This window comes from Monodelphis domestica, chromosome 5, assembly GCF_027887165.1.
Source record: "Monodelphis domestica isolate mMonDom1 chromosome 5, mMonDom1.pri, whole genome shotgun sequence".
Lineage (NCBI taxonomy): Eukaryota > Metazoa > Chordata > Mammalia > Didelphimorphia > Didelphidae > Monodelphis > Monodelphis domestica.
The window spans coordinates 110,994,862-111,014,460 of record NC_077231.1 but is presented as its reverse complement, the minus strand read 5'-3'; the positions used below and the strand labels follow the sequence as shown (position 1 = coordinate 111,014,460).

Here is a 19,599-nt window from a genome sequence, read left to right as displayed (position 1 = left end):
CACAAAAGACAAAAGGATGATTTCAACTATAAGATGAAAATACTTTTGAATAAGCAAAGTTCATGCATTTAGGACAAGAGAAAACATCACTCAGGAAAAAAAATACTTTGATCAAATATGTCAAATTTAACAAGGGTCTGATATCATATATATGTAGGAATTAAAACAAAAGTCCAACAAAGATGTATTCAGCATGGGATAGAGGTTCAAAGGATATGAACAAAGAGTTTTCAAAAGAAGAATCACAGACTATTAACAACCATATGAAAGACTGGCTCAAATATCTAAAAAGCGAAATAAAAATAGAATGCCTCTCAGGTTTGACTTTACATTCAGAAGATTAGCAAAGATTATTCAAATGCTCAAATGGATTTGGGACTTCATTATAGAAATTCTCTTCAGTGACACAAATTATAACCCATCTATGCATGTTAATTTGGTGCTACTTTTGTCCACATTCCTCCATAAATTCACCTCAAGAATCTATCCAATGTGGAATAACTGACCAAATTGTGATATTGTTGGTGATGGCATACTATTGTGCTATAAGGAATGATGAAGTGTTTGATTTCTGTGTGAATTGGAAAGACCTCCATGAACTGATGCGGAGTGAAATGAGCAGAACCAGGAGAACATTATACATAGTAACTGAGACATTGTGGAACAAATTAATGTAATAGACAGCTACTAATGGCAATGCAATGATCAAGAACAATCCCGAGGAATTTATGAAAAAGAATGTTATCCACAGCTAGAGAAAGAACTATGGGAGTAGAAACAGAAGAAAAACATAAGATTTATCCATTGCTTATATGGGTATATGATTTGGGATTGTGGTTTTTTTTTAAGATTACTCTATTACAAATATGAATGATGTGGAAGTAGGTTTTGAGTAATAAGACATGTATAAACTAGTGGAATTGCTTGTCAGCTCCAGGAGGAGGGAGAACAAGAATCATGCAACTGAGGAAAAATATTCTAAAAAATGAAGAAATAAATGTAGAATGAAAAATAATGTAGAAAAAATAAATAAAAGGAAAAATAAAAAAGAAAGAGTCTATCCAATGTGCTGGAGGTTTTTCTATTTTTCTTCTGACTATGTGAGAAAAGCAGGAACAATATCCATTCACTAGTCATTTCTTGCTCTTGTCACATAACAAGACATTTTTAGTTGTTATTCAGTCTTGTTCCATAGTTTTCAGTCATGTCTGACTTTTTATGAACACATTTGGAGCTTTCTTGGCAAAGAAAATGGAGTGGTTTATTCCATTTCTCCAGCTCATTTTACAAATGAGGAAACTGAGGCAAACAGGATTAAATGACTTAATGACTAGGTTTGTGCAGCTGCTAAGTGTCTGAGATCATATTTGAACTCATAATCTTTCTGATTTCAAGCCTAGCACTCTATCTGTTGCACCATCTAGCTTCCCTTTAAGAATCTATGGCACCTTCTAGAGGACTAATAACCCAATTTATACTTTCAGGTTAGGTGCCCTAGAAGGTGGCTGACTTCTCTTGGAGTTCTAGGGGTAACCCTGTAGGGCAATAATTCTAAAACTATTGCTAATGATCCTCTACCAGTATGTTGACCATCAAGGACCATCCAGAAAACTTAACTAGCTCTTAAAAAAAGCATTTCCTAAGTATCTCACCAGCACTCACAGCATTCAATATGTTCAAAACAGATCTTATTCCTCCCACCAATACTGCTTCCCAAATCAAACTCTCTTTTCAATGTTAACTTTGTTGACATTTACTATTTTCGGCTACCTAGGCTTGAAATCTCAGAGCTCCTGACCTCACCTCAGTAATGACATTGTTGTGAGGTGCTAGAGGTGAGTCCCCAGGGTTCGGGAAGGGTACCTTTTGCAAGAATTCAAGACTCTGAAACTTAGCTTAAAAATAAAAAGAGAAATTTATTAATTTGGAAGGTAATGTTGAATATGGCCAAGAGGATAGCAAGGTAGGACAGCAAGATGGAGAGCTGCTCCTTGGGAGGACAGCATGGATGAAAAAGCTGTCTCCCTTCCCTCCCCCCCTCCAGGACATCAATTCTGTGACTCTAGAGTGGTATGCACTGGAGCTAGGGGTGAGGGTGGAGGTTTGCCCCAAGGCTTGGGGGTGGTTTTCTTGATTTGGAGGATAGATGAATGAGGTGTGTCTCTCTGTCCATTTCAAATCTATGGGACAATCAAAGGAGGGTGATCCTCTAGGTCAGATGTCCTGGGTTGGGAGTCAGGGGGGCCTAAGGGAGCAGAGGAATCTCCCTGATATTAGTTTGCCTGACTTTCTGGGGGTACAATGCCCATGCCAACAGGAGCCTCACTTAATTCTTGTGTATGCCCTTAACCATGCTATTTTTTTGTATAATTGCTATCTGCTGTTATATCCCCCTTGCTGTGCAGGAAACACCACATATCCAGGGTCCATGGCACCTAACATTTATCCATCCTCACCTCCTGGCATAGCTCAGTCCTCTCTAAGCTACATTTATGGTTGTTACACAACAGATATTTATTGAACTTGTTGCCCAGTGCCTCCTATCAGGTGGATGAGCAAGTGCTACTCTATGGGCTTGGCGGAGAGTCAACAGTATCTCTCACAACAGTCAGATAATGCCATTCCTTAACCTGAAATACCAGATTCAGTGATGAGAAAAAAAATCAAGTCAATAAATGTTTAATTAATTCCTATTTTGTGCAACATATCGTCACTAGCCTGAAGAAGTTTATTGGGAATGTGTGCGGTCTTTAAGTTAACTTGAAGTACTGAAACTCTTTACTAGAGCCTTTGTTTGCTCATGACACAGTGTTATTTGTCAGGAGAAATCACAGCACCTCAGCTTTTTGACTACTCCAAGAGAAGACTGAACAGAGAAGCAGCAGAGGAGCTGAGCTGCCTGTGGCCAGGTAAGCTGCTTTTCTTTTCCATACCTTTGATATTTCCCAAAAGGAGATTTCCTTAGTTAGCCAGAACAGAGGAAGAATATTCAGCAAGGATTTTCAGGGAGGCTACCAGAGCACAGCTTCCCTTAGTTAGTTATACTGTTTATCATCAGTCAATCCATGGTCAGAAACCTCAGAGAGAGAACAGGAGCTCTTTGTGGCATTCTGAATGCAGGCCACTGGGAAGCTCCGTACAGAGACAAAACTTTAGTCCCCCTTGTGCCAACCAGATCCTAAAGTTATTTTTAATACCTTTACCGCAAAACCAGCATAGCTCGTATGGGGGAGTGAGCCTCTAAATTCTGAGGGATTTCAGGCTCCATCTGAGCTTAAACAACCCAGAATGTTTTTATTTGACACTGACCTGGAAGAGGTTCTGGGTAAAAAGGGCAATCAAATGAAAGAGAGAGCCGAGAGTGGGAAGGAATGGAGACTAAGACATTTTCAAGTGGGCTGCATGGAGGGGATGTAGGAGGAAGAAAAAATAAATGCATGTTAATAGAAAAAACTTTAATAAAAAATGTTAAAGGGAATAGTGAAGGTTTCACTGGTGTCTGGGTCCTTGACGGACACTTGTATTCATCTTCTATTCAAGCCGTGCTATTTTATGAACATGTAGAACACACTTTTTGTACTTCAAACAGGTAGTTGCTAAACAAGCAATGCTGTGCAATGTCTAAGTCTATTTCAAATTCTTTTAATGTATCTTTGAGATGATTGCCTGCAGTGCTAGGATAATCCCAGCTATTCTTACACTGCTTGTACGGCATTAAGAGAAAAAACAGTTTATTTGAAGACAAAAAAGAATAATCCCTGCCACCCATATCCTTAGAAAGGACAATAAACTGAGAAGAAGCCATCATCCCCTTCTCTTTGCTCTCAAAGTTCATTCTGGCCTTGATGAGCCTCCAGATGAGTATATCAAGTCCGTTTAAGCCCAGACTGATAGCTCACCCAGTAGCATTTGCCCCCCTCATCTGGTAGTTATCAATGGAAACTATGAGGGATTCATATTTTTTCTTTCTATTATCTATAATCAAGGTTTTTCCCTCCTTCCAATATTGCTTCAGTAATACTCTTACTCTGAAAATTATGTTTCTAAACATTAAAATTTTTATTTTCCTTGGACACCTTTGAGTATTGAACTGGTTAGCTTACTTTTTTGGGGGGATGCTAATTTTTAGGGAAGAATTTCTTTTTAAAAACTGTTTTTAAAATTTGATGCATTATTTCTCTTTAAGAAGGGAAGGCAATGCGATACAGCACATAGAAGGAGCTGGCTTTGGAGATAGGAAATCCTAGATTCAAGTGCAGCCTGGGACCCAAGTGCCTGTCCTCAGCCACATCCAGTCTTCAGAATCTTGAGTCTCTTAACTTCTCCGTTTTCTAGACTCTTTCCCAAAACATCAGAGAAAGCATAGATCTGAATTAATCAAGGAAATCCTCACTGGTGGCTTCCTACTTTCAAAAAACCACAGATGCAGTACAACCTTTTTGTTCTTAGTGAAACTTTATAGCCTAATTTTAAAATAAGTATACATATATAACTTATATATTCCATTCCTATTTTTGTTTGATTTTGTTTCTCACTTGTTTTTTATTTCCTTTTATTATTTATTACATTTTATTGCTATATTCATATGTTGAATAAATAGGAAATGTTCAAATCTGCTAATAATGGCATACATATCTATTCATTGACCTAACCTTCTGGATCAGGGATTCTTATTTTAATGATAGGGTTCACCTCTAACTCAATTGTTGGTATATGACTGTGATCTGTGTCATTATTAATTGCATTTATACCTTATTAGTTTTGTGTTGTGTGCGTTGCATGACTCATGGCTCCACTATGTTAGTACATATGACTAATGTGTAAGTAACAAGCGAATATTTAATGCTTACAGCTGCTTTATTGGGTACTTAACTACTGTCATTATGGATCAATATTTTGAAAATATGGAAGCCAAATGTGAAATGTGTTATATAATGGTCATTAAAGTCCATAGGGGTTTTGTGATATTTGAAGTAGACCCTGTGTATAAAGCTAAGCCTATTATGAAAGCAGTGAAAGAGACATTAAAAGAAGTAAGAGGACTATATGATGGTTTAAAAATAGAATAAGGTCAGAAGTTCTTTATGCTCTGTGATGTGTAGGACCCGTTTGATTACTCAAAAGTCCAGTAGGGGACAAGGCACCTGAGAATGGACTTGCTGACTTCTAGTTGAGGAGGAATTCTTCAAGAAATTTGTAGCATTAATGAGCAAAGGGGGCACCTCAGCAAATGGGATGAAGGACGAACTTAAGACTGAACTAGCCTCTTGGGTGCTGGACGCTAAGTAACACAAGATTCTTTCTTCCAGAATTAGATTCTTTATCCATCAGTGAGGTCAATTCTATATTCTCTTTGCCAAAAATAAAAGTCTTACTTGTAGGTAAAGTGAGGAATTGTTCCCCCAATTGTGTCACAAAAAATAGAAAGTTATGAATGTATGTATGCTACCAGACTTTGTTGAAATAAGGCCAAGTAGACCAGGTCACTTTTCCAGCAGTTCAAGATGCCCATGACTGTTTTTTTAAACTGCTAATCATTCTCAGTATTGCATTGAAGCAGTGTTTACTATTAAATTTCTATGGTAGAGAAAGACCAGGAGGAGAATTCTTTCATCTACCAAGCTGGATTTTATAAGTCTAATTATATGGCACAAGGCATCATAGGTTCGCCTGCCACATTCCAGTGATTAATGAAGAAAGAAGTTAGAGACACAAAATACCTAGAAGTAGATATACCTTGGTGACCTTCAGGAAGACACTGGAAGAACATGAAAATATTGAATCAGGGGCTTGTAGGTGGCACAGCGGACAGAGCACAGCCCTGGAGTCAGGAGGAGCGGTGGTTCAAATCTGACCTCAGACACTTCCTAGCTATGTGACCTTGGATAAATCACTTGACCCCAATTGCCTAGCTCTTCCGTCTTAAAATCAATCATTAGTATTGATTGAGTGAAAGAAGATGTGTTAAAAAAAATTGGATCAGCCAATAGCTGTCTAAAGGTGTCAGTTGACAAGGGATTGGGTTATATGACCAACAAGATGATGGATTAGGTATTTTCTCTAAAGATCTCTGAACAAAGAAAACTTAAAGACCATGCGGATTAAACCAGCCAAAGGATGATATTATTATTAGCAGTAGCAAGAAAAAACCAAAACCTAACATTTCTATAGTACTTCCTAAGTGCCAGGCACTGTATTAAGCACTCTATGTTTCTTACCTCATTGAATCCTCCCAACACCCTGATAGGTAGGTACTATTAGCAGACTTGGTCTATTGCCTCAGGCCTGAGCAGATCCAGACAAGCCTTTTGTCCTCTCCATGGTTGCTAGCTTGAAGAGCTTGGGTATTGCCCTGTGTATGGTCACTAGGAATTTACTGCCTTTGCCAGAACTGATTTACACTTGTCATCCCATTTAAAAATAGGAGTTCTTGGCTTTGAAGTAGGTGTAGGGGGAAGGAAAGGAAAGGGATAAGCAATTATATAGCAAATGCTTTGTGCCAGTCACTGTCCTAAATACTTTACAAATAGTTACTCATTTGAATCTCATTTGAATCTCACAACTACCATGGACCCTTAGCAATATCGTGTTAAATCTCAAGCACGGACTGACAACAATCTCCTGATTTATTTTGACTAAGGCAAGATGCTGTTTGCCAGAGATGAATATACATATTCTATGAATTGGGCATTCACTACTATCCACTAAAGACTAAGGGTCAGAAAGGATTTATCCCAGGAGCAGCTAGGTGGCTCAGTGGTTAGAAAGCCAGGTCTGGAGACAGAAGGTCCTGTGTTCAAATTTGCAGGTATGACCCTGGGCAAGTCACTTCATCCCAGTTGTCTAGCCTTTACCACTCTTCTGCCTTGGAACTGATTTAGTATCAATTCTAAGATATCAGGTAAGGATTAAAAAAAGAAAAGAAAAGCAACTCTCTATCTCAGGGGTCATTTGGCATTTCTGGCATATGGGTAAGCCTCATGGAGAATTATGCCACAGACTTTCCACCATAGCTGCTGAGATTTAGGAAAGAGCTAGGTTTTCCTATCGCCATGCAATGGGGAAGAGACTGCAGTTATTCCCATATGGCACATCGATTGATAAACTGAGAGAAACTTCCTACCTAGCTACAATTCTGAGTATTCCGACAGAAACAAAGAACAGTGCATACGGTCATGGTCAAGACCTTCAACAAGGTGATAGTTTTGATAAGTTTTGGGGTTCACAGGATTTAAAAGTTTGATGAAAAACTACTTAATAACTAATGGCAATCCTGGGCAATGTATCTTTTTCTAAAACAGTCCTAGAGACTAGTAGAGCCACTGTAGGAACAATTATCTGCATTATCTTATCACTTATAAGAGGAGATTTAATTAGGCTCCTTCCTCAGCAGACACTGAGCAAAAGAAACCACCTATCAATTGTGCAAAGACTGAACCAGAAAATGGTTCAGAAATAGACATTTCAAGTGCAGAAACTGTGTAATATAACTTAATAACTAGTTCAGATAGCGGAGAGGTTCAAACCCAGAAGGAAGCAACACCGTTCCTCCCTACGTCTTAAGCCACTGAGACTCCTAATGTCCAGATACACCACACAGAGCATAGTGACACCCATGGTTAGCATGAGTTCAGGGGCAGGACTTTAGCCTATAGTTCTGAATGGGGACTGTGATCAGCCCATACTATCAATTAGCTCAGGGATAGAAGGATTAAGAGAATTGTGGAAACTGAGTAAACCAAACTGATTCCATCTTGTGACAATTCTAGATCTAGCTTAGTTCCCTTTCTATTATGGGTTTAGTCCAACTTCTGCCTAGTGAGAGAACTTTATTTAATTACAGGAATTGTAAGAAAACTTTATTACATTGTTGGAAACCTAGTCCTACATGAGTGAGAAACTGGACCCCCTCTATCTGCTGTTTAGAGATGAAGGACCTAGATTATGCTAACCAGAGACACAGTTAGATTTGAAATTGATGCAAGGAATTTTCTTACAGTTATACATCTCAAGCAACCCATTTATCTTATCTGAAAATTGGCTCTGAACAGTTGCTATGTCCTTGTTCCTTTGATTGAATACAGAAACTTGGGGGTTGGGAGGAATGAGACACTTCGTTTTTTCTGATTTTAGGGAATTGTGTCTGTTTTCTCTCCTCCTCCCAACTTGGAAGATCTCTACTCTTTCCTCCAAGTAGAACTCAGATTATCTGATTTTGTATTCTGGTTTATATCCTGCTGATGGTTTTTTTTTTAATGCGTTAAAATTCACCTTTTGTTTTATGGGGTCCAATGCCAGTCTGAGGAAGCCTGGTCCTGATTTGTTATGCAATTGGCATACATTGCTTAATAAACCAGTAGATTCAGAAGCTTGAACCTTTATTTCTTCAGTTATTTTAGATTCTACCTGTCCCAGCAGATAAGTGAATAGGTCAAAGGAGAATGAAGTCTATTTGTCTCGTGACTATACTAATTTATAATGTTGAGACTGAAACTATAACCAGGTTATAACAATAAAAAATATTTATTTATGCCTTACTTGTCACCACATGTTCATTGATACACATGTTAATTGTTGAATATCCTGTATAATACTGCTTTCTTATTATGTTATGTTGTATTTATTTGAATTACTAATGTTATATGATACTATATTTGCATTTTTTCATTGGCTATATATTGTGTTATTTATGTGGGCATAGGCTAATGCTTAAATGTATTCATTTTTAGACCTATTGATATGATATTGTTAGTTTTCAATATTTACTGTTGTGTTTATTTGCCTGTGTTCTTGCAGATGCCCAGGCTAACACACTGCAACTGATTTTGCAAAGGACTACCAAATATTTTATTCCAATTGACAACTGACCATTTTGGAAATCCTCAAAAATAGACTTGGATTCAGAGCAATGGGACAGAGCTGTTTGTAAGCAGATGAGCCCCCTTTCTAGTACTTCCTAACCTTCAAACATTTTTGGATTTTTCTAAGGGAAAACTATGGAGGCTAATGTAGAGACAAAATAGATAAGCATGTGAATGGAAGACAGAGAAGCAAGGAGTGAGAGAAAGATACTATGACCTAAATGAAAAGAAGAGAATGGCAAGGATTTGGAGCTTGTGGAATGTCCCATCCAGAGTTTCACCATACCTTCATAAACTGACTGATTGATTTAAGGCATTGCTGCTCCCCAGAGATAAAGCATCAGAACTGGCGAATGATCATTCAAGATGAAAGAATAGGACTACATTGCAGTGACTTACCCCTGTGTTTACTTAGGGTGGAGACTCTCTGACAAGCTATCCAATTTGTTTATTCCCTTCCTCAAGTGTTCCCTAATGGAGAAAAAAGTGGAGTGAAATACCATATCACTGCTCTTGACTTTTCTCCCCTCTCACATTGTGGCAGCAGACTATGACCATTTAAAAAATTGCCATAACTATAATCCATATGGTTTAAAAAATATTTTCTCAATACATATATCTATTTGTTAAAATCTCAAAGGTCATTTGAAACTGTCAGATGATGTCTAGGCTATTTTTTTAATCATAGCTTTCATATAGGTTAATAATTCTTAAATTTTCTCTCCTGGATCTATTTTCCAGGTCAGTTATTTTTCCAATGATATATTTCAAATTTTCTTCCATTTTTTCATTCTGTAAAATTAAAATTAGATCTCAATAAATGAAATATTATATTTTAGGAGATTTATTAATGATCATTTGAAATAAAGGAATAAAAAGGATATAAAAATAAACACCACGTGCCCATGGCTAATCAGCCAGTTCAAATGTCCACCTTACCACCATCAAGCTCTTTGTCTCCACCTAATATCCCCTGTCTACAAGAAGAATGTAATGACAGGAAGTCAGTGGGTTCCCCAGAAATGTAGTTCTTTTTTAGGGTAACTGATTTTCAATTATACATTCCTCCCCGAGATTCGTGGAAGATTAGCCTCTCTAGTAGATCTTGTAAACATAACCAACTTTGAAATTACAATAATTTGAGGATAAGAGGAAAAGAGAACAAAACCAATGATTGCTAGGCACATTGACAAAAGGCCAGTTAGGGGGCATTCCCCTTTGGCATAAGAGTATACATACAAAACAAATTCATTCAACCCCACACAGTTCAAATCACCACATCCCAAAGTTCACTCTGGATCTTCTGGTGCAGTGTGTGGTCTGTGGAGGCATCTTCATGGTGCCTTCTCCAAACAGTTCACTTTCTGGATTCGGAGAGGTAGCATGTTTCTTAACCTAAAATTACTCTCAAAAGAAATTAAACTTTGCATTTTAGAATAATTATACAACCTCCCTGAAGAGGGTGTTGAAAAACAAGGGATCACTTAGGGATGCATGGCTGAGTTATGAGGTATATGAATCAACTGACAAGAGAAATAAAAAAATAATTAAAAAATCCAAATAAAGAGAAAAATAACTTCTGGATTAAATATAATGTAACAAAGTCTTATGTGTAAAAATTTTAAGTAAAGGAAAAATAAATCTATAACAGGTCCTTGAATTAGGGCCCAATTAAAGTGATTTAAACAATTATGCATTTATCCAATCAGTAGCCAGGACTATAGAAAGTTTGTCACACTATGAAAGATAAAAAAGGGACCAGATTATAGGAGCCAGGTAGAAGCCAAATTTGGGATACTTGACATATGCCTTTGGCATATTTCAAAACAGCTCAAACAAGTTCAAGTCCTCTTGTCTTGGCTCAAAATTTCATCAATCCTGTTGGGATTGGTTGGTCTCTGACTTATTCTCAATTGACACTATGCAGTTTAGCTTTGTGCTTCTTTGGCACTGTGCAATGACTCTTTTTTGTATTCTCTTCTCCTGGAATCAGACAAAATCATTAAGCAAAGTCCCATAATTTTTTTTTTATTTAAAACCCTTACCTTCTGTCTTGGAGTCAATACTATGTATTGGCTCCAAGGCAGAAGAGTGGTAAGGGCTAGGCAATGGGGGTCAAGTGACTTGCCCAGGATCACACAGCTAGGAAATGGCTGAGGCCGGATTTGAACCTAGGACCTCCCGTCTCTAGGCCTGGTTCTCAATCCACTGAGCTACCCAGCTTCCCCCATCCCATAATTTTTTTAAACAATCAATGGCATCATTTTTATAGTCTAAAGGTTTTTGGGTATGCATTAATATTAGAACAAATGTATTTTAAACTTATATTACTGCAAAATCAAAAAAAAATTAAAGAAAAGTCTTCTCAATACTGTTGACATGCACTTCAAATGCCAAAAGGAGAGAAAAAATATAAAACTCCAGTATATTGCACATGCCAGCAAAAACAATAATAAAAAAAGTTTTAAAAATAAAAAATATGTAGCTTACAATCATTGACACACAATGTCAGCTAAGGAAGGGTAGAATACAAAGGTTTTCCACCCAAAAGTGAGATCCATTTCCTTTTCAAACTTGGCCACTATCCACTGTTTACAAAGTAACAGTTATGTAATGCACATTCAAAGAAGTACCAAAGTCCCCAAAATTCACAATAGCCCAGTTAATTACAATAGCAAACAAACCCACTATCATATTTCATATAAGCTGCTATATGACATTAAAAAAAACAAACTATGAACTGATGGATATTTGTCACAATTTTTACAGATGTAGCAAATCTTTCAACCTTGGCAAACATATTTTTAAACAAAGCAAAACTTATTTGTGTCTAGTACATCATCAAGAAATCTAGATTGTTCTGGTGGAAGTAAATTAAACTAAAGATTTTCACAGGAGCTCTTTTTTTGGCTTTCTGCTTCATAGAAATATCTTGGTAGGAACATCTCTTTGATTCTCTACCTTTAATACAACATTTTTTATAATATAAATTAAAAATGTCATCAATTATCTAAAATTATTTCTGAAGATCCCTTAAAATTACAATTTAAATTCTTAGCTCATTAAATTCTTCAAAGTGTAAATCTTGAAATCTCTCAGACTTGTGAATGTTAAAAATTTTCCCATCGGGGAATTCTTAATTTCAAATTCCCTACTGAGAAACATTCCCCATTTTGATGTGAGAACTCGCCAGGATCAGAAATGGGAGGACCTTTATTCCACCAGTACTTAAGAATGCTTTAGGGCAGAAAACTCCTTGCTAAACAAAGAAAGTACTTGGATCCATGCTTATGGTGGGGCAAGGAGTTCTTTGAGCCAGGCCTGTTTTTAGAATTGATACAATGAGATGCTAGGTACCTAAAAGGGTCGGGCAAGTTTTGTCTTAATGAGATTAGTTGACTCAGCTGTGTTTTCACTGGTTCAGACTTACTGAGGAGATTTGTCGACTTAGCAGGAATTCAGATGGGCAGTCCTTTGGAAAGTGTCTACAGTGATTGGTAGATGTAGGGACTTAGGGGAGGTGACATGGGAGAAAAAACCCCTATATAAGAAAAAGCAGAATCTCTTGAAGATATATCCTTTTGGAGAATTCCTTTTGGAGGATCTCTGATGAGGATCGCTTGGGAAGAATCTCTTGAGAGAGGCTCTGGAGAAGGGAAGCTCTTGGAGGACAATCTCTAAGGAGGTCTCGCTGGAGCTCTCTCTGGTAAAGTCAGCTGAGATGGAGCTGGCCTGGTGTTACTAGAATCCTTGTTTAGTCAGACCTTGTGGTGAGTGTTAAAAAAACTGACTGATTTCTCTCTTAAGACTTAGGTCTAGGCCATATTGGCTTGAGGCCCTTCATACTTATTCCTTTCTTACTCTCTCTCTCTTTCTTTGATTACTCATTGTATTGTTAATTAAAATATCTATAAAAGCCAATTGACTTGGGTATTTGAATAATTGGGAATATTTCCCTGGCAACCACCTTATATTTGATTTAAAACCCAAGACATTGTAGTGAAACATATTTCTGCTGTCAAAATTTACTCACCCTCTCTTATATCTATCACAATTTATATCTTCCACCAATTTAACTCACTACAGTTTAAGACCTCAAGCATTTTAAATCTCACAAAAGGTTGTTAGCCAGGTTGAGTCTATCCATCATCTATGTGACACTTAAGAAATGCAAAATGGAAAAAATAAGCTGTTTATGGGCTTTTACAATATTTTACAATATTTTGTTCAGTAGTCATAGGGGGAAGATAACAGAATATATCTAATAGTTAAAACACAGTAGATTAAACTGATTCAGTGTAATAGATTAATATTGAATACATTAATATATGAATTTAATAGAACAAAATTAATCCTTAAACAAAACAATCAGCAAAATACAATAAAATACAGAGACTTTCATAAACAATGGAGTCTGAAAAGACTTCACCTCCAGTCTCTTTAAAGTTCCTTTCTCTATCCATTCAGATTCCTTTTGTAGGGGCTCTGGGATTTCCCATAGTGAGGAAGGACTCCATACTGAGCATAGTGTGAAGGAATCCCAACTTGGATGAATCTTACAGACTGGGCAGGCCCAAATGGCAAAGGGTTGTAGGGAGATGAATTTCTCCCCTGAATCTCAGGCAAAATAAGGGAAAGGATCAGTGCACTCATGAAAAAACATCCTAAAGCTGGAAACTGTTTTAAATAGGTAATGCACTGCTCTTTCAAAGAGTGTGCCATGCTTGTAATTTACTTCCTGTTTGGAAGAGTAACTTCCTTCTTCTCTTTCCCTTCCCTCCTGAGGTAAAATGCTAGGGAGCAGTTTGTTTTCCCAGCCATGTGGAGAGGGAGTTAGGAGGCTAATTATTGCCTAAGAAAAATACACCCCAGTTTTTACCATCTAGCCCAGAGAGCGGCTGCAAATTTGCGAGTTCCAAAGATACAGAGGCAGCTACCAGCAGCTCAGCAGAATCAACAGCATTTAGGACTGGGGTTGGGGATAGGGCTGGGGCAGGAGCAAGCAGTATCAGCAATGACAGAGGAAGCAGTGAGAAACTAAGGAACATGGGGTCAAGCAGATGGCTGAGAGAAGCAGCTTATCTCTTCCCTGGCAAGTCCATGGCTAAGTCCCTCAAACTAAAGCAGCTGGGCCAGTAGAGAGGCGACTGGACAAAAAGTAGGGAAATAGAAAGTAAAGAGTGTGAAGTTCTCAAGGGTGTGTGGGTGGTGAAAAGCCTTGGCAGGAGAAATGTGGCTTAAAATTTTTTTTTATCTAGGCTATCTTAAAAAATTTGAGAAGTTCTTCTCCAATTAGTGGTTGCCATCATGTAAAAGTTAAAATTAAATCGCAATAATGAAAACATTATATTTTAGGACATTTATTAATGATCATTAGAAATAAAGGAATAAAGAGGATACAAAATAAAGACCATGTACCCATGGCTGATCAACATACCAATTTGTTAATTCCCTATCAATTTCAGTACATATTTTAATCAGATATTTAATGCAAAGAACTCCCACCATTCCATAGTTTTTCTTTTTTATTTTGTCTGTATCTAATTTATTTGTAAAAAAACTTTTAAATTTTATGCTATAAAGTTGCCTACTTTTTCTGTTGTGATATTCTAGATGCTATGACTGTTTACAAATTCATCCCCTCCCTAGAAGTATGTAAAATTTATAATTTTAAGTGATTTTTAATATTTAGATTATTTATTTGTTTGAAATTTATTGTGGAATATGGGGTAAGAAGATAATTCTGACCATTTAAAAGGCAAAGAATAGGTAGCTTCTGCTGTTATTCTTAGCTTCTATTGTTCTCTATTCATACTATATTTTAAATCTTCTTGTTCTGTCTCATTTTCCCTTACTCCCCATTTTTACTTTCTTTCCTTTCACCCTCCTTTTCTATTATTCCATCTCCTTTTCTCTCTTTTTTCTTCAAGCCTGCCTGTAAGTAGTATCTAATGGTATTAAATTAAATCAAATTAATTAATAATTTTAATTCAATTCAGTAAGCATCTACCAACTAACTACCTACTCTGCCAAGCACTGTGCTAAGTGCTGTGGATACAAAAAGAGGCAAAAGACAATCCCTGCCCTTGGGGAATTTATAATCTAATAAGGTAGATGAGGTAGGCAAAGAGATATATACAAAACAAGCTATAATAATATAAAGAGAATTTTAAAAGTCAAAGCACTGGAATTAAGAAGAGTTCTCTGGTGGAAGGGTTTTTTGTTTTTTAAATGGACTCTTTCTATAGGACTATAGGACTATAGGACAGGGAAATAATAGTATATGGCAAAGGGACTTTGGGGAAGTCACTGTAAAATGAAATAACCAGATTTGAACTCAGGAAGATGAGTCTTCCATACTTCAGGACTGGTATTCTATCCACTGGGCCATATAGCTGCCCTTATATATTCCTGAGTGTGTCTTGGTAGGTAGATTCCCAGATTTGAATATTATTTTGAACAAAAAAAAGTTTTTAAAAATATTTTTCTGTTAGGTTTAGTTGGCAATTACTGACTATTATAAGGATGATATTAAAAATTAACTCTTGCTATATTAGTTTAGAAATAAGAAGTAGAGAAGCTGACTTGAGAAAGAATTGAAGTTTGAAGCAGATCTAAGACAGTGTCAGTTTCAAATGTTGACAGTGTGTGGGGCAGGGGTTGCAGGTTGTCTGTGGCAATGGGCACTCTCTCTCAGAGTGGTGGGAGCAGGTGACATCTTTTTTTCTCTCTCCTCACTGACTGAGGTAGAAGGAAAGGAGGGAAAAACCTGAAGGAGTTAAGTGATTTTCCTTTTCCTACTTGGGAAACACTAGTGACTCTTCCTCCTTCCTCTCAAATCACTTCACTATCCTACTCTAAATAGGTCTCTAATGTCTTTCTTGGGAAGGCAGTGTGATGGAATAGGTCTTTGGGGTGACCCACGTAAGGTTCAAGGGATCAGCATGCTTCAGCAGCAGTTGTTGTTCTCTTTGCTTCTTTAATCACTGATTCAAAGATGTAAGGAATCTTCTGTATTCAGGGTAAAGGGGCAATGGAGGCAAGGCTCTGGCACCACAGGTTTGGGATCCCAAGCTCTGGTCCTTAGCTCTTGTCTCTCATGAGTTCACATGGCAAAAGACCCCTCTCAAAGCTCTCAATCCCTCAAGCCTTTTCTGCTCCTCCAACTGCCATTCTCCTTCCTGCCAACATTCTAAAATGGTTCCATAGTCTCAGTTTTCCTTTCCACATTCGTCCCCTTTTTATGTTGTGATCTTCCCGAGGTCACTTACATATACCTATTATACTTACCAATGACTACTTATTCTAATTTCTAACTACTCCCCCCAAAATAATAAGCTTCCCTCAATTATTCTATTGCTATTCTATGCTATCCTTACTTATTCTAAGGGATTATTTGCAGGAAAGTTTTGGGTAAGGGTAGTTTTGGGGTATACAATAAAGCCAGTAAAACAAATGTTTTAACACAACAATTATAAAGAAATGTCAACCCTAACAATAATACTACTTATTCTTGCTAATTTTAAACTAACAGTTTTTCTCTCTACCTATCTATGCTTATTTTCAAACTATTCTATTTATTTCTATGAAGACAATTTCAGCATCAGCTTTACAATAAATAATCAAAACTTTAACTAACTCATCTGCAAATGCAGCTTACTTCTATTCCTATGTAAAGATCACATTCTAATCTAAGCTTAACTTAACTTTAATCCATTCCCTACTTATTATAAGCTATTCTCCAAGTTCTTACATTATTCTATACCCTAACCCTATATACAGGGCTTGTACATACTATGTTACATATCTACAGACTGTATAAATGGAGATTTTGAACCTTTCACTTAATTCCCCAGAAGTCCTTAGTATTTCCCAAAATTCCCTACAATCTCTCCTGCATCTCCATGTTGGTGAGATCACGTTATTGGTACTTAACTGGCGGCAACTCCTCCCAAGTCTTCTTTGGCTTGCAGCCAGAGGTCATGGTGGTAAGGTGGGGATTTTGTAATGGCTAATCAGCCATGGGCATGTGGTTTTTACTTTGTATCCACTCTATTCCTTGATTTCTAATGATCATTTAATAAACCTATTAAAATATAATATTTTTACTATTAAGATTAAATTTTAATTTTTACAAGTCCCTATAACTATGTTGCCAACCTATTTTACAAGTATTTACATTTTTAACAGTGGTTATGCACATATGATACAATATTATACATTGTTCCCTAATCCTGATGTTAGTTAGAAATATATTTTGATCTATCTATTTGATTAAGACCTTATGGAACTACCTAATATAACACAGATATACATTTTGCATAGTTGCAAGTTCAGATTCTTGTTTATTTACACGAGGTCTCCAAATATACATCAGTCTGTGATTTTTTGTCTTGTGTCTTCTGTGTTGTGTTGCATGGATATACTTACTGTTCTTCAGATTTCCACTTCTCAAGTTCCCTGATGGATCCCTTCTTTCTTCCAAGCTATGTAGTGTTACATGTTTTCCCTAATATGTGAAGTTAATTGTGTGTTTTCATGCTAACACCTCACCAGTCTTACATACTACTCCTGTTTTCCATCTGTCCTCTTCTTGTATATACAAATTTACAAAGTTCAAAGTCTTAGCTGTCCATTTCAGCTGGCATTCTTTGTTTCTTCTTTCTGGCAGCTTTTCTTGCTGCTTTTCCTCTGGGATACTTTCTCTTCCTTCATTCTGTCAATGTTACATGCTTGACTGTTGTCTGTGTTGACTGATGGGATCTCCTCCTTGTCTGGAACATTTTGTGGCACTACTCTTTCATTGTGGTATATTTTATTTATTTAAAAATCCTTACCTTCTGTCTTGGAACCAATACCAAGGCAGAAGAGTGGTAAGAGCTAGGCAATGGGGGTCAAGTGACTTTCCCAGGGTCACACAGCTCGGAAGTGTCTGAGACCAGATTTGAACCTAGGACCTCCTGGCCCTAGGCCTGACTTTCAATCCACTGAGCCACCTAGCTTCCCCCTTGTGGTGTATTTTTTTATTTTAAACAGTTTTTGTTTTTATTTCTCAGCACTATCTTTTGTCTACCTATCTTCTTCATCTATCTCTGTTATACTGGTGTTTGATTTTTCAGGTTTTATGTGAGAACAGTGGAACCATAACTTTTCCTGCAACTTTTATGGCACTCAGTGTAGTGAGCAAAACTTCAAATGATCCAATCCATTTTGTGTCTGTAGCTGTGACTGTAGCTGTTTTTCTATTGAAGTTTTTAATGTACACTTTATCTCTTGGTTTGATGTTATATAGATTGTAATTCAGGGGTACTGTTTGTGGAATTAAGTCCATTTTGTGCAATTCTGTTATTCTAGTTTGTGAATCTTCAATGTATTTGGTTATCTGACAGTCTACTTCTATCATGGCTGTGTAAGCTGGTTTGCATGACCTTCCCTGCCAAATTGCGTGTCCACATAGCATATCAAATAGAGATTGTGCAGATCTCCACTTGGTCTTGTTCTAAGATCGAATAGAACTATTGGTAGAATATCTATTTATTTTAGGTTTGTTTCTGCACAGAATTTCCCAATTAGTGTTTTAATATCTTTATTTAATCTTTCCACTTGCCCTGAATGTTGGGGATGATACTGTGTGTAGTAATTTGCTTCTATTCCTAGATTTTTATAAATTTCACTTAGTATTGATTGAGTGAAATGAGTCCCATGGTCTGAGTCCAATTTGCTGGGAATCTCAAATCTAGGAATGAGCTCTCATAACAGGATTTTAACCACAAGTGTTGTGTTATTCTTTTTGGTGGGAAAAACTTCTGGCCATCTAGTTAGTTTATCTATGATTACTAGGTAGTACCTAAACCCTTTGTCTCTTGGCACATTTATAAAGTCAATTTGTATATATTCAAATGGAGTATACACTAAGAGACGACTTCCTCACCCTTAGGTCTTATACACTCCCTGACTGAACTGCATACAAATTTCATATTTCATTTACATATTACATTACATTTTATATCTCATATTGAGAAAGTCTCTGCTGTGTGAATGCTTGTAGAAGACATTTCTTCAATATTGACTGTATTTGGTGTGAAGAGTAGACATTAAGTTTTGAACCTAATACCAAATTGGATGATTTTTGAATCATGGTTGCTGTGACTGCAACTTCTCTCAGACAGGGAATCATGTATTTTTCCAGTTTCTAACTCTGTGCTGTAATATGCCATTGGCCTAAAATTGGGTCCTAAAGTTTGGACTAACATTCCAGAAGCTATGCCTCTTGCTTCATGTACAAAGAGATAGAATTCTTTGTTGTAGTCTGGAATACTTAGGGCTATATTTGTTATTATTGTTTCATTGAGCTGTGCTAAGGCTTGGAGATGCTCTTTTGTTAGTTCCAAAGGTTCTGTGACTGTATTTTTGGTTAATCCCATCAGGCATTTTGTTATTTGGATATATAGCCTGTGATCCATTGCCTACAGAAACCTATCACTCCTAAAAAGGCTCTCAGTTGTTTCTTAGTCTTTTGCATGCTAAACTTTTGGATGTTATCTACCCTCTTCTTAGAAATCTTTCTTGTCCCCTTTTCCAAGATAAATCTTAGGTATTAAACTTTAGGCATGACCCATTGTAGCTTTGATTTAGATACTTTATGGCCTTTCTTCTATAGCTCTATGAGGAGATTTTTACTGTCCTGATAACAAACTTTAGTACTTGGTGATGCAAGAAGAATGTCATCCACATAGTG

The 19,599-nt window shown here is 36.9% G+C and overlaps 1 protein-coding gene across 2 annotated transcripts in view; it reads left to right on the top strand.

Moving 5' to 3' along the window:
• The first annotated feature begins 2,601 nt into the window (after nucleotides 1–2,601).
• Nucleotides 2,602–19,599, top strand: part of ADIPOR2 (adiponectin receptor 2) — a 121,991-nt gene continuing 104,993 nt past the window's right edge. The window contains exons 1-2 of one of the 2 annotated variants that reach the window (XM_056799092.1): nucleotides 2,602–2,909; nucleotides 8,797–8,925. The gene's annotated coding sequence lies outside the window, so the exon portion shown is untranslated. The remainder of the gene's footprint in view (nucleotides 2,910–8,796; nucleotides 8,926–19,599) is intronic. The other variant, XM_007503817.3, reaches the window with a different exon arrangement.